General features: G+C 46.0%; 1 protein-coding gene across 3 annotated transcripts in view; it reads right to left on the minus strand.

Annotated features, from left to right (window-relative positions):
* The window catches only part of LOC137332261 (uncharacterized), a 173,260-nt gene extending 161,959 nt beyond the window's left edge, over window positions 1-11,301 (minus strand). For 2 of the 3 annotated variants that reach the window (XR_010965619.1, XM_067995965.1), the window contains exon 1: window positions 10,908-11,301. The gene's annotated coding sequence lies outside the window, so the exon portion shown is untranslated. Of the gene's footprint in view, window positions 1-10,850 lie in introns of all 3 variants that reach the window. The other variant, XM_067995964.1, reaches the window with a different exon arrangement.
* Between the last annotated feature and the right edge of the window lie 256 nt (window positions 11,302-11,557).

Genomic DNA, 11,557 nt, shown 5'->3' on the forward strand with positions numbered 1-11,557 from the left:
GAGGTGAACAGTACCACACGCTGCCTGTGTTTGCATCGGGTTTTTTTTTTGTAATCGTTCTTCCTCATGATGTCCTCAAACGAAGATTATCACGTTGGGATGGATATTAGCGTTATTGCCCATTCCTGCAAAAACCTCCGTTAAGGATACTCTCGGTAAGAAATTACTGTGTTTAGTTTACTGTTCTGCTGGTGAGCAGAAGATGCTGGCCAAACGACCCCAATATGTTGGAAGTGTCCCCGACCAGCTTCCATTTACTTTCCCTGTGGTGTGGTGCTCATGCAGTGGATGTATAGTGATTGCAGTGGACATTTCCCCAGCAGCAGCAGCACCGGTACTGGAGGCATCTACCGGCCCTTGGACTCTTCACACTGATACCAGGCGGCTGCCTGAAGTGGGTTGAATTCACGTAGCATGTTCAGCTCTGATGGGAACAGTAATGATGAGAATCAAGACTTCTCTGTGTACATGGGATTTGACTTTCAGAAGGTTTCTGATGATTATCGCGGTTTTGACAGCGATGGCTCTCTGGTGAGGATGAGCAGCGGTTCTGATGGATGATGACATATGTTGCATGTTGAACGTGTCCCCCTGGAAGAGACCCATTCATCCTGTGGATCTGCTGGCTCCTCGGGGAGCCTGTACTATTGCTCTTCAGCACTTTCTCTAATCATTTGCTCTGATTTTTTTTTTGTTTGCTTTCATTACAGTGTGTCCAGAGCATTTGGACTTGCCAGACAAGAATGATACCGGGACTTAGAGGGTTAAATTATGAGGACTGGTTGCATAACCTAATTATACCGCTGTGTGAAATGAGTAGAACACATTGTTCCCTGGGTGACCCAGCGTTGATTTTTGACTCTAGCATTGGGCACTCGAGCTGATAGCATCAGTGCACAGAAACAAAAAGAAAGTCCATAAATGCTGGAAACCCTTAAAGGGTTAAATTATGAGGACAGGTTGCATAAACTTGGCTTGTATTCCCTTGAGTTCAGCAGGTTGAGGGGTGATCAGATTGAGGTGTTTGAAATGATAAAGGGAGTTGATAAGGTCGATACAGAGAAACTATTTCCTCTGGTGGGGGGAATCCAGAACAAGGGGGCAACAAGGGGAGCAAAATTAGAGCCAGGCCGTTCAAGAGTGAAGTCAGGAAGCACTTTTTTGTGACACAAAGAGTAGTGGAAATCTGGATCGCTCTTTCCCCCCCCCCCCCCCGCAGAAGGCTGTTGAGGTTGGGGGTAAATTGGAGCTTTCAAGTCTGAGATCGATAGAGTTTTGTTAGGTAAGGATATCAAGGGATATGGAGCAAAGGCGGGAAATTGGAGTTAAGATACAGAAAAGCCATGATCTAATTGAATGGCGGGACAGGCTCGAGGGGCTGAATGGCCTCCTCATGTTCCTATGTTGGGCGCACTGGGTTCAGTGAAGAGAGACTTTTTGGTTCTTAAAGCTGTTCGTATGTAATATTTGGCCCTACCACTTCTCTTTGCTGTGGTTAATTCAGTAAGCTGCTTCAAAGTTTCGTTGCAACATTCAAAATTGGATTTGCAAAGGCTGCTCAGCTGAGCTTGGTGTTAATAAGCTGGCACCAAGCTTCCATGGATGGCTCACTTGATGAAGGCAGTGCACAGTGAACAGAGAGTCCCAGGTTTGATCCCCAGTCTGGCCGGTCACAGAGTCAGAGTGACAGCAGGAGAATAACAAATTGGCTTCATTGCTTCTTGGGGTAGGGAGGGGAAATGATCATGGGATCCCTGCTCCTGATCACTATCCAGGGATCCCTGCTCCTGATCACTATCCAGGGATCCCTGCTCCTGATCACTATCCAGGGATCCCTGCTCCTGATCACTATCCAGGGATCCCTGCTCCTGATCACTATCCAGGGATCCCTGCTCCTGATCACTATCCAGGGATCCCTGCTCCTGATCACTATCCAGGGATCACTATCCAGGGATCCCTGCTCCTGATCACTATCCAGGGATCCCTGCTCCTGATCACTATCCAGGGATCACTATCCAGGGATCCCTGCTCCTGATCACTATCCAGGGATTCCTGCTCCTGATCACTATCCAGGGATCCCTGCTCCTGATCACTATCCAGGGATCCCTGCTCCTGATCACTATCCAGGGATCACTATCCAGGGATCCCTGCTCCTGATCACTATCCAGGTATCCCTGCTCCTGATCACTATCCAGGGATCCCTGCTCCTGATCACTATCCAGGGATCCCTGCTCCTGATCACTATCCAGGGATCCCTGCTCCTGATCACTATCCAGGGATCCCTGCTCAGATGGCGCAGATGCTGTGCCGCACAGCGCGCCCCCTGTGTGATACAGACTCTATTTGATAGAGCACATGGTATAGGTGCACCTAACTGGTTATTAAACTTGTTTTGAGTCCCGAAGGGGGAGGTTTAACAATCTAAAAATAAACCTAGTATGTATGACACCAGTTCAGTGAATACTGGGAATCATGAAATGTTCTGTTCATCATCTTCTGCCTGATGGCATTCAGCATTGGAAATTAACAGTGTTATTTTTTTTTGAAGAAGCTGCAAGACCTGAGCATGAGAAACACCTGTTCTCAGTTCACTTGATTGGACTTCACGCCATTGAAGGTCAAATATTTTTCCACGCCATTTATAAACATTTCTGACAGCAGGTTGTTCGTTATTATTTATTTATGTTTTTAATTATATAGAACGTGATATTTTGATTGGTTAAAAGCATCAAATGTAAACCGAGGCATTTCTGCACTTTTTTATGTTTGAAGTATTTTCTGCACCTGGTGTTCTTTGAGTAAATGGCTGAAAAGCCTCAACACTCACTGTTTGGGCTGACACATGAAAAATAATCACATGAGTGAGGTATGGGAGGGTCGCTGGTGCCAGTGGAACTGCCTCCCGCACAGGAATCAGCACCTTCACAGCAGGAGGGGAGAAGATTATGGGATGGGGAACTCCGGCGACTTGCATTGAGCACCTTATACATGACAGGTATGTTCTGTTACCCACAAGACACCTGTATCGTTCAGTTGTTCTTAACTTTACTCTTTAGTGCAATGTGAATGAGATTAAGAGTGTTATATTTATTGTGGATTTCATTGTACTGTAATGAGAATCTCTAGGGAGAAATGACACTTAAAACGCGTAAAATGTCCTTCCCACCGTTCATGTTCGAGAAGGCACGCACCTCCAGAACGATTCAATCCATTCTGACTGAACATTGCCCTGTTAGCACTGGAGCTTTCTGACCGGCCTGGGCTCAGGAACTGCACTTCTCTAATTGTGCCATTACATTCATCCCACTGACTCGCTAAACTAACCCCCTCCCCTCCCACCAGAAAACAAACCGCTTGCCAATAACTAACACTGGCTTTTATGTGGTGAAATGGATTTTTATTTGGCTGATACAATACATTTTGACAAATTAGTATCGTGGCTATCCCGTTGTATTGAAGGAGTTGGCTAATAAATTTCAGATGTGGCTAACTGTGATGAATATTTGGATTATAGATGGTCCAAAACTTGGATCCTCCAAATCTGAACATTGAATGCTGAGTCAAGTGGGCGAAATAGCTCGCCTGCACTGCGAGGCAATGCAACATTGCCACCAGAACCTGGGAATGTGCCCATTTGTGGGACGACTTCTTCGCTGCTCCTCCATCGACCACTACGGACTGGACATAATAGGGAAAAAAACCTTTGATGCTATGATTTTAGTCACCATGATGGCTGCAGCTGTTCAATGGGCCATTGACATTGGTATGGTACCACACTGCCAACTCTCTTGGAAGGATGTGAACTGGTTCAAATTGGGACAAATTTGAATGTTCTTACGTAAATCCAAAAATATCCATCGGCCTCCCTGACTAGTGCCAGAGTATCCAATTCGCTTGGCCAGACCATTCCTCCCTTTGTGGATTTGGCCTCTGGTTGGTGTCTGTATCTTTGAGATGTGACATAAGCATTTCTACAAAACAATGGTGAAGGAGTTACGTAGGAACATAGACAATAAAAGACCAAGGTCCATTTAGTTTGCCTTCTACCGCCCTGATATTCGCATAATGCAACGAGTTGACGAATTGTGGCAATTGGTCTCTATCAATTATTCTACAACAGACCCAGATATGAGGCGAGGAAAACCCCCCTGTGGTGGAGAGCTTTGGGAACCATAAGTCCAAATTCCACTGTTCCTCACCCTATGCTACATTTACCCCATGTCATGTCCAAAATATTATTGTTGCAGCCTCCTGAACAAACAAAGCCAGCCACAGAGCAACCAAGTCAGCTCCTCTATACTGCAAACAAAAGGCCCATTCAGACATCCACAGGCGCCTTCAGGGTATCGCACAGTGAAGAAAGGCCCCAAAGACTTGCCAGAAGTTATTAGGCTGCAGCGTAGACGCAGACAGACTATGCATTCACAGAAGGGAACACTTTAGAAAAGTACAAACAAAGCAAGAAATACAGCAAGGGGAACTCCTGGAGAGACTCTACAGATTATAATGGAAAGAACGCGAACTGGGATAATGAATGGGGACAGAAGTTGTAAAGAAACACACATGTTGAGGACAGATACTAGGTCACATGATGGCCTTGTGGGTAAAGATAGTTCCTAGTGTGGAAGGATTCGTATTACATAGAATTAGATAGAATTTACAGCACAGAAACAGGCCATTCGGCCCAACAGGTCTATTCCAGCATTTATGCTCCACATGAGCCTCCTCCCACCCTTCTTCATCTAACCATATCAGTATAACTCTTCTGTTCCTTTCTCCTTCATGTACTTATCGAGCTTCCCCTTAAATGTATCTACACTATTCGCCTCAACTACTCCTTGTGGGAGCGAGTTCCACATTCTCACCACTCTCTGGGTAAAGAAGTTTCTCCTGAATTCCCTATTGGATTGTTTAGTGACTCTCTTATATTTATGACCCCTGGTTCTGGTCTCCCCCACAAGTGGAAACATCGTCTCTATGTCTACCCTATCAAACCCATATGCACGATCTTATGCAGGAGTAGCTGAGCTGAGCTGAGCCAGGACAGCACTTTGTGGTGTTACAATTGGCCTCAGAGCTCCTGAACTAGGGGAAAGGGAGAGATCGGCCAGGGATTTCACCCCCCGTCGCTACCCAGTGACCGCTGCGCGCATGTGGGTGTGGGCCGAGGAGAGGATGGGACTTGCCTACGATGCCCGCCACAACTGATTGGCCTGCCGAGGCTCACATAAGAAGAATGGACCACCTGGGTGAGGGGCCAGAGGGCTGTACCTCAGAAATGCCTTCGGGAGCAATGTGGGGGGGGGGTGGGAGGAAACTTGGCAAATAAAAAAAGTTTTAATTAGGCTAGAATTAAACAATCCCAGTCCTCAAGGAGATGAGAAAATTGGACCCATGTGGTCCCCAGATGTTGGCGTTAACTCACCAAAGGCACAAAATTGTGCAGATTAAAAGTGCAGTATGCAAAATGCTTTATTTTTTCGCAATTATAGAATCTTACAGTGCAAGAGGAGGCCATTCGGCCCATCGTGCCCGTGCCGGCTCTTTGAAAGAGCTATCCAATTAGTCCCACTGCCTTCCTCTTTTCCCATAGCCCTGCACATTTTTCCCTTTCAAGTATTTGTCCAATTTCCTTTTGAAAGTTATTATTGAATCTGCTTCCACCTCCCTTTCAGGCAGCGCATTCCAGATCAGAACAACTCGTCGCGTTAAAAAAAAATTCTCCTCATCTCCCCTCTGGTTCTTTTGCCGATCACCTTAAATCTGTGTCCTCTGGTCACCGACCCTCCTGCCACTGGAAACAGTTTCTCCTCATTTACTCTATCAAAAACCGTTTATAATTTTAAACATCCCTATTAATTCTCCTGCTCTAAGGAGAACGACTCCAGCTGGTTAGATGTAAAAAAGCAAATTCCCAGTGATGAAGCTGCATTTATATTTTTTTTAAGAAGCAGGGCTGATTTGAAAGTCCAGGAACAGGAAACTTTCACTCACTGCTGTTCGTGCATAAGGGTTAAGAGGTGTAGATTATCTCCCCGTACATTTCTGCCACACAGCTGCATCTCCTCACCTACACAAGTCCTTGTCACGGTTTCCATGTTTCACTCTGTGCCGTGACCATTTTTCCCCCTCACTGCGATTTATCAAATTACCTTAGCGTTTCACAAACATTTTAATAGAAGAGTTTTGATTTTGTAATATAAAAGATTCAATATAGTCTGTGCCTAGTGGTGAGCTTTAAAGTGGGTTTAATTTTCAATGATGGGGCATTGGTCAATATTTCACACCTAACCCACCTAACATTATTACGTAACTCAAGAGATTACCAACTCCTCGAAAATAGTATCCAAAGAAATATTACCTGAACACATTGAGCCACCAAGAAAGGAAAGCAAAAACTTGCGTTACATGGCATCTCATCGCATCTTTCAGAAACAGCTCTAAACTCTTCACAAAAGCTCGATTACAAAGCCCGTACTTCCATCGCCCCCCAGCTGGCCCAAGCACCAGTGACTCCCTGTCTTCCAGCGAATTAATTTCAAGATTCTCGTCCTCGCTTTCAAATCGTTCCATGGCCTCTCCCAACCCGACATCAGCCATCTCCTCCAGTCATAAAGAAAGTACTTGCATTTATATAGTGCCTTTCGTGACCTCAGGACGTCCCAAAGCGCTTCACAGCCAATTATTAAGTACTGTTGTATTAAGTACTTTTTTGAAATGTCGTCACTAAAGTAATGTAGGAAACGCGGCAACCAATTTGCGCACAGCAAGCTCCCACAAACTGCAATGAGATAAATGACCAGATAATCTGTTTTTAGTGATATTGCTTGAGGGATGAATATTGGCCAGGAACTCCCCTGCTCGTCTTCGAATAGTGGCCGTGGGATCTTTTACATCCACCTGAGAGGGCAGACGGGGCCTCAGTCTCACCTCTGACTCAGGTGAGAGTGCGACCCATTGATCCACGGCTAACACCTTTATACTTCCCTGCAACTACCTTCTGCTCCTCTGAAACCAACTATGTCTTGTCCCCCTGCGCCTTCCACTGCGCCTTAGGGCGTTTTGCTATGTTAAAGGCGCTATATAAATGCAAGTTGTTGTTATTTCGCTCACTTTCTTCAGCCGCTACATTCCTGCTTTCTGGGACCTTGCTTGATTCCTCCATCTTGTCAAAGGCCTCCTCAAAATCCTTCCCCTAACCACACACTAAGCCTCTCTGTTGTCCATTTTTACTGCTCAGGGTTCCTTGTATTTGCTCGATGCAAAGTACATTCCGAGGTCTTCCTGAACACGAGCAATCCATTGATGTGCAATGACTGTTGTTATGTAGGCAAACTAAACGAAAGAGAATTAAACCCCAGAGTATCGGCAGGAGGGGGCTTTAAAACGCTTCTCTGGAGATTATTTAAAACACAATTTAGCTAAATTGTACATCATAGAATCATACAAAGGTTACGGCACGGAAGCAGGCCATTCAGCCGATCAAGTCCATGCTAGCTCTAGGCAAGAGCAATCCAGCTAATCCTACTCCCCTGCCCTATTCCTGTAGCCCTGCAAATTTTTTCCTTTCAAGTACTTATCCAGTTCCCTTATGAAGGCCATGATTGAATCTACCTCCTCCACCCTCTGACAGTGCATTCCAGATCCTAACCACTCGCTGTGTAAAAAAAAGTTTTTCTTCATGTCACCTTTGGTTCTTTTGCCAATCACCTTAAATCTATGTCCTGTGGTTCTTGACCCTTCTGCCAGTAGGAACAGTTTCTCTCTATCTACTCTGTCTAGACCCTTCATGATTTTGAAATCTATCAAATCTCTTCTCAACCTTCTCTGTTCCAAGGAGAACAACCCCAGCTTCTCCAGTCTATCCACGTAACTAAAGTCCCTCATCCCTGGAATCGTTCTAGTAAATCTTTTCTGCACCCTCTCTAAGGCCTTCACATCTTTCCTAAAGTGCGGTGCCCAGAACTGGACACAATACTCCAGTTGTGGCCGAACCAGTGTTTTATAAAGGTTCATCATGACTTCCTTGCTTTTGTACTCTGTGCCTCTATTTATAAAGCCCAGGATCCCGTATGCTTTTTTAACAGCTTTCTCAACCTGCCCTGCCACCTTCAATGAATTGTGTACATATACCCCCCCCTCCACCGCAGATCTCTCTGTTCCTGTACCCCTTTTAGAATTGTGCCCTTTAGTTTATATTGCCTCTCCTCATTCTTCCCACCTAAATGTATCACCTCGCATTTTTCTGCATTAAATTTCATCTGCCATGTGTCCGCCCATGCTACCAAGCCTGTCTATGTCCTCTTGAAGTCTATCACTATCCTCCTCACTGTTCACTACACTTCCAAGTTTTGTGTCATCTGCCAACTTGGAAATTGTGCCCTGTACACCCAAGTCCAAATTATTAATTTATATCAAGAAAAGCAGTGGTCCCAGCACTGACCCCTGGGGAACACCACTGTACACCTCCCTCCAGTCTGAAAAACAACCGTTCACCACTACTCTCTGTTTCCTGTCACTTAGCCAATTTCATATCCATGCTGCCACTGCCCCTTTTATTCCATGGGCTTCAATCTTGATGACAAGCCTATTATGCGGCACTTTATTGAATGCCTCCTCTTACTATCTGTTTCTGTTTACATGCGTATAGAAGACTTTTGGATTCCCTTTTATGTTGGCTGCCAGTCTATTCTCATACTCTCTCTTTGCCCCTCTTATTTCCTTTTTCACTTCCCCTCTGAACTTTCTATATTCAACCTGGTTCTCACTTGTGTTATCAACCTGACATCTGTCATACTTTTCTCTGCCTCGTTTTACTCTCTATCTCTTTTGTCATCCAGGGAGCTCTGGCTTTAGTTGCCCTACCGTTCTCCCTCGTACCTTCATTGTACCTGAACCATCTCCTCCTTAAAGGCTGCCCATTGTTCAGTTAGTTTTGCCTGCCAATCTTTGATTCCAATTTACCCGGGCCAGATATGTTCTCATCCCATTGAAATTGGCCCTCCTCCAATTGAGTATTTTTACTTTAGAGTGGTCCATGTCCTTTTCCATAGCTATTCTAAACCTTATGATACTATGATTGCTGCTCCCTAAATGTTCCCCCATTGACACTTGCTCCACTTGGCCCGCCTCATTCCCTAGAACCAAGTCCAGCAATGCCCCCTTCCTCATTGGGCTGGAAATGTACTGGTCAAGAAAGTTCTCCTGAACACACTTCAAAAATTCCTCCCCCTCTTTGCCCCTTATTATCACTTTCTCAATCTATATTAGGATAGTTGAAGTCCCCAGTTATCACTACTCTATGGCTTTTGCACATCTCTGTAATTTCCCTGCAAATTTGCTCCTCTATCTCCTTCCCACTAGTTGGTGGCCTATAGAATACACCCAGTAGTGTAATGGCACCTCTATTGTTTCTTAACTCTAACCAAATAAATTCTGTCCTTGACCCCTCCAGGACATCCTCTCTCTCCAGCACTGCAATATTCTCCTTAATCAATACTGCCACCCCCTCCCCTCCTTTCTTTCCTTCCCTATCTTTCCTGAACATCTTGTATCCAGGAATATTTATTACCCAATCCTGCCCTTTTTTGAGCCAGGTCTCCGTTATCACCACATCATATTCCCATGTGGCTATTTATGCCTGCAGCTCACCAACCTTGTTTACCACACTTCGTGCGTTTACACATACGCACTGTAAACCAATCTCAGACTTTCTTGTACTCTCTCTTAGTCTGTTCCCTCCTAATACCGTACTATTTCTTGCTCTAGTGCTATCTTTCCCTCCCAATCCTTTGTGCACCTTGTTTCTCCTTTCCAATGCTACATTCTGGTGCCCATCACCCTACCAAATTAATTTAAACCCCCCCACCCACAGCACTAGCGAACCGCCCCGCGAGGACATTGTTCCCAGCTCCATTGAGGTGCAACCCGTCTCGTTTGTACAGGTCCCACTCCCCGCCCCCCCCCACCCCCCCCAGAACTAGTCCCAACGCCCCAGGAATCTAAAGCCCTCCCTTCTGCACCATCTCTCCAGCCGCGCATTCATCTGCTCTATCCTCCTATTTCTATACTCGCTAGTGCATGGCACCGGGAGTAATCCGGAGATTACTACCTCTGAGGTCCTGCTCTTTCCTAACTCCTTAAAATCTGCTTGCAGGACCTCATCCCTCTTCCTACCTATGACATTGGACCGATATGGACCACGACCTCTGGCTGTTCCCCTTCCCCCTCCAGAATGTTCTTCAGCCGCTCAGTGACATCCTTGACCCTGGCACCAGGGAGGACAAATACCATCCTGGAATCACATCTGCGGCCGCAGAAATACCTGCCTGTTCCCCCTAACCATAGAATCCCCTATCACTATTGCTCTCCTGACCTTTCTCTTCCCTGCCCCCTCCTGTACAACTGAGTCACCCATGGTGCGATGGTCTTTGCTCTGGCTGCACTCCCTAGAGGTACCCTCTCCCCCACCAGCATTCAGAACTGAATACTGGTTGGAGAGCGAGATGCCCTCAGGGGACTCCTGCACTATCTGCCTGGTCCTCCTTGTCTGCCTGGCAGTCACTCAGACCCTCTCTGCCTGCACTCTCAAGCTGTGGGGTGACCACCTCCTGAAAAGTCCTATCCACGTGGCTCTCAGCCTCACGGATGCTCTGCAGCGATGCCAGCTGATGCTCAAGCTCCGAAATCCAGAGTTCGAGCTCCTCCAGCTGGTGACACTTCCTGCACCTGTGGTTGTCCAGGACACGGGAAGCATCCTGGAGTTCCCACATACCTCGATTTATTAGATTACTAACTAAACTTAACTGAAATTAAACTAAGCCTTAAAAAATGGAAAAAGAAACACTCACCAGCTACCGACCAATTCACTCCTTCCCTTGTGCTGACGTTACTTTTGATTTTCTTACCTCACTCCCTGAAGCCCCTCGCTCTTTATCTGCTCCGGCAATCGAAACAAAAGTTCGAGTTAACCTCTGCACCAGTTGGTTGGGTCCATTTTATGACTGTTCCGATGTCTATGGAGGGACGTTTGAACATTTATTTTTTGTCGGCTTGTCTCTTCACGTTTTTTTTTGGCGAAGTTCTTAAGTCTCCTTAATGCTCCATTCACGAATCAATCCCCTGTTTGCCCAAAAGCGCCAGGCTAGTCCGAATGTAAATCTGGGATGTTCTGAAGATACACTGGAGGACGACCTGCTTGTCGTTGTCAGAAACACAAAGACGTTCTCTGCTTATTGTGAACTTTTTCAAACAAGATTAGCTTGAAGGTTCTGCTGGAAATAGCAACCGAAGCAATTTATTTTTTATTCCATTATCGGGATGTGGGTTGTGCTGGCAAGGCCGGCATTTATTGCCCACCCCTTGTTGCCCTTGAGAAGGTGGCGATGAGCCGCTTTCTTGAACCACTGCGGTCACTCCCAAAGTGCTGTTAGGTAGTGCGCTCCAGAATCTTCACAAACACACTTACATCATCACTAAACAGGGCCAGAGTAATTCTAAGGTCCGTCTTTCCCCTCCCACCGCCCCACGCAGTGGTTAGAACCTGGTGAAGTGGTTG

The sequence above is a fragment of the Heptranchias perlo genome, chromosome 14, assembly GCF_035084215.1.
Source record: "Heptranchias perlo isolate sHepPer1 chromosome 14, sHepPer1.hap1, whole genome shotgun sequence".
NCBI classification, from domain to species: Eukaryota; Metazoa; Chordata; class Chondrichthyes; order Hexanchiformes; family Hexanchidae; genus Heptranchias; species Heptranchias perlo.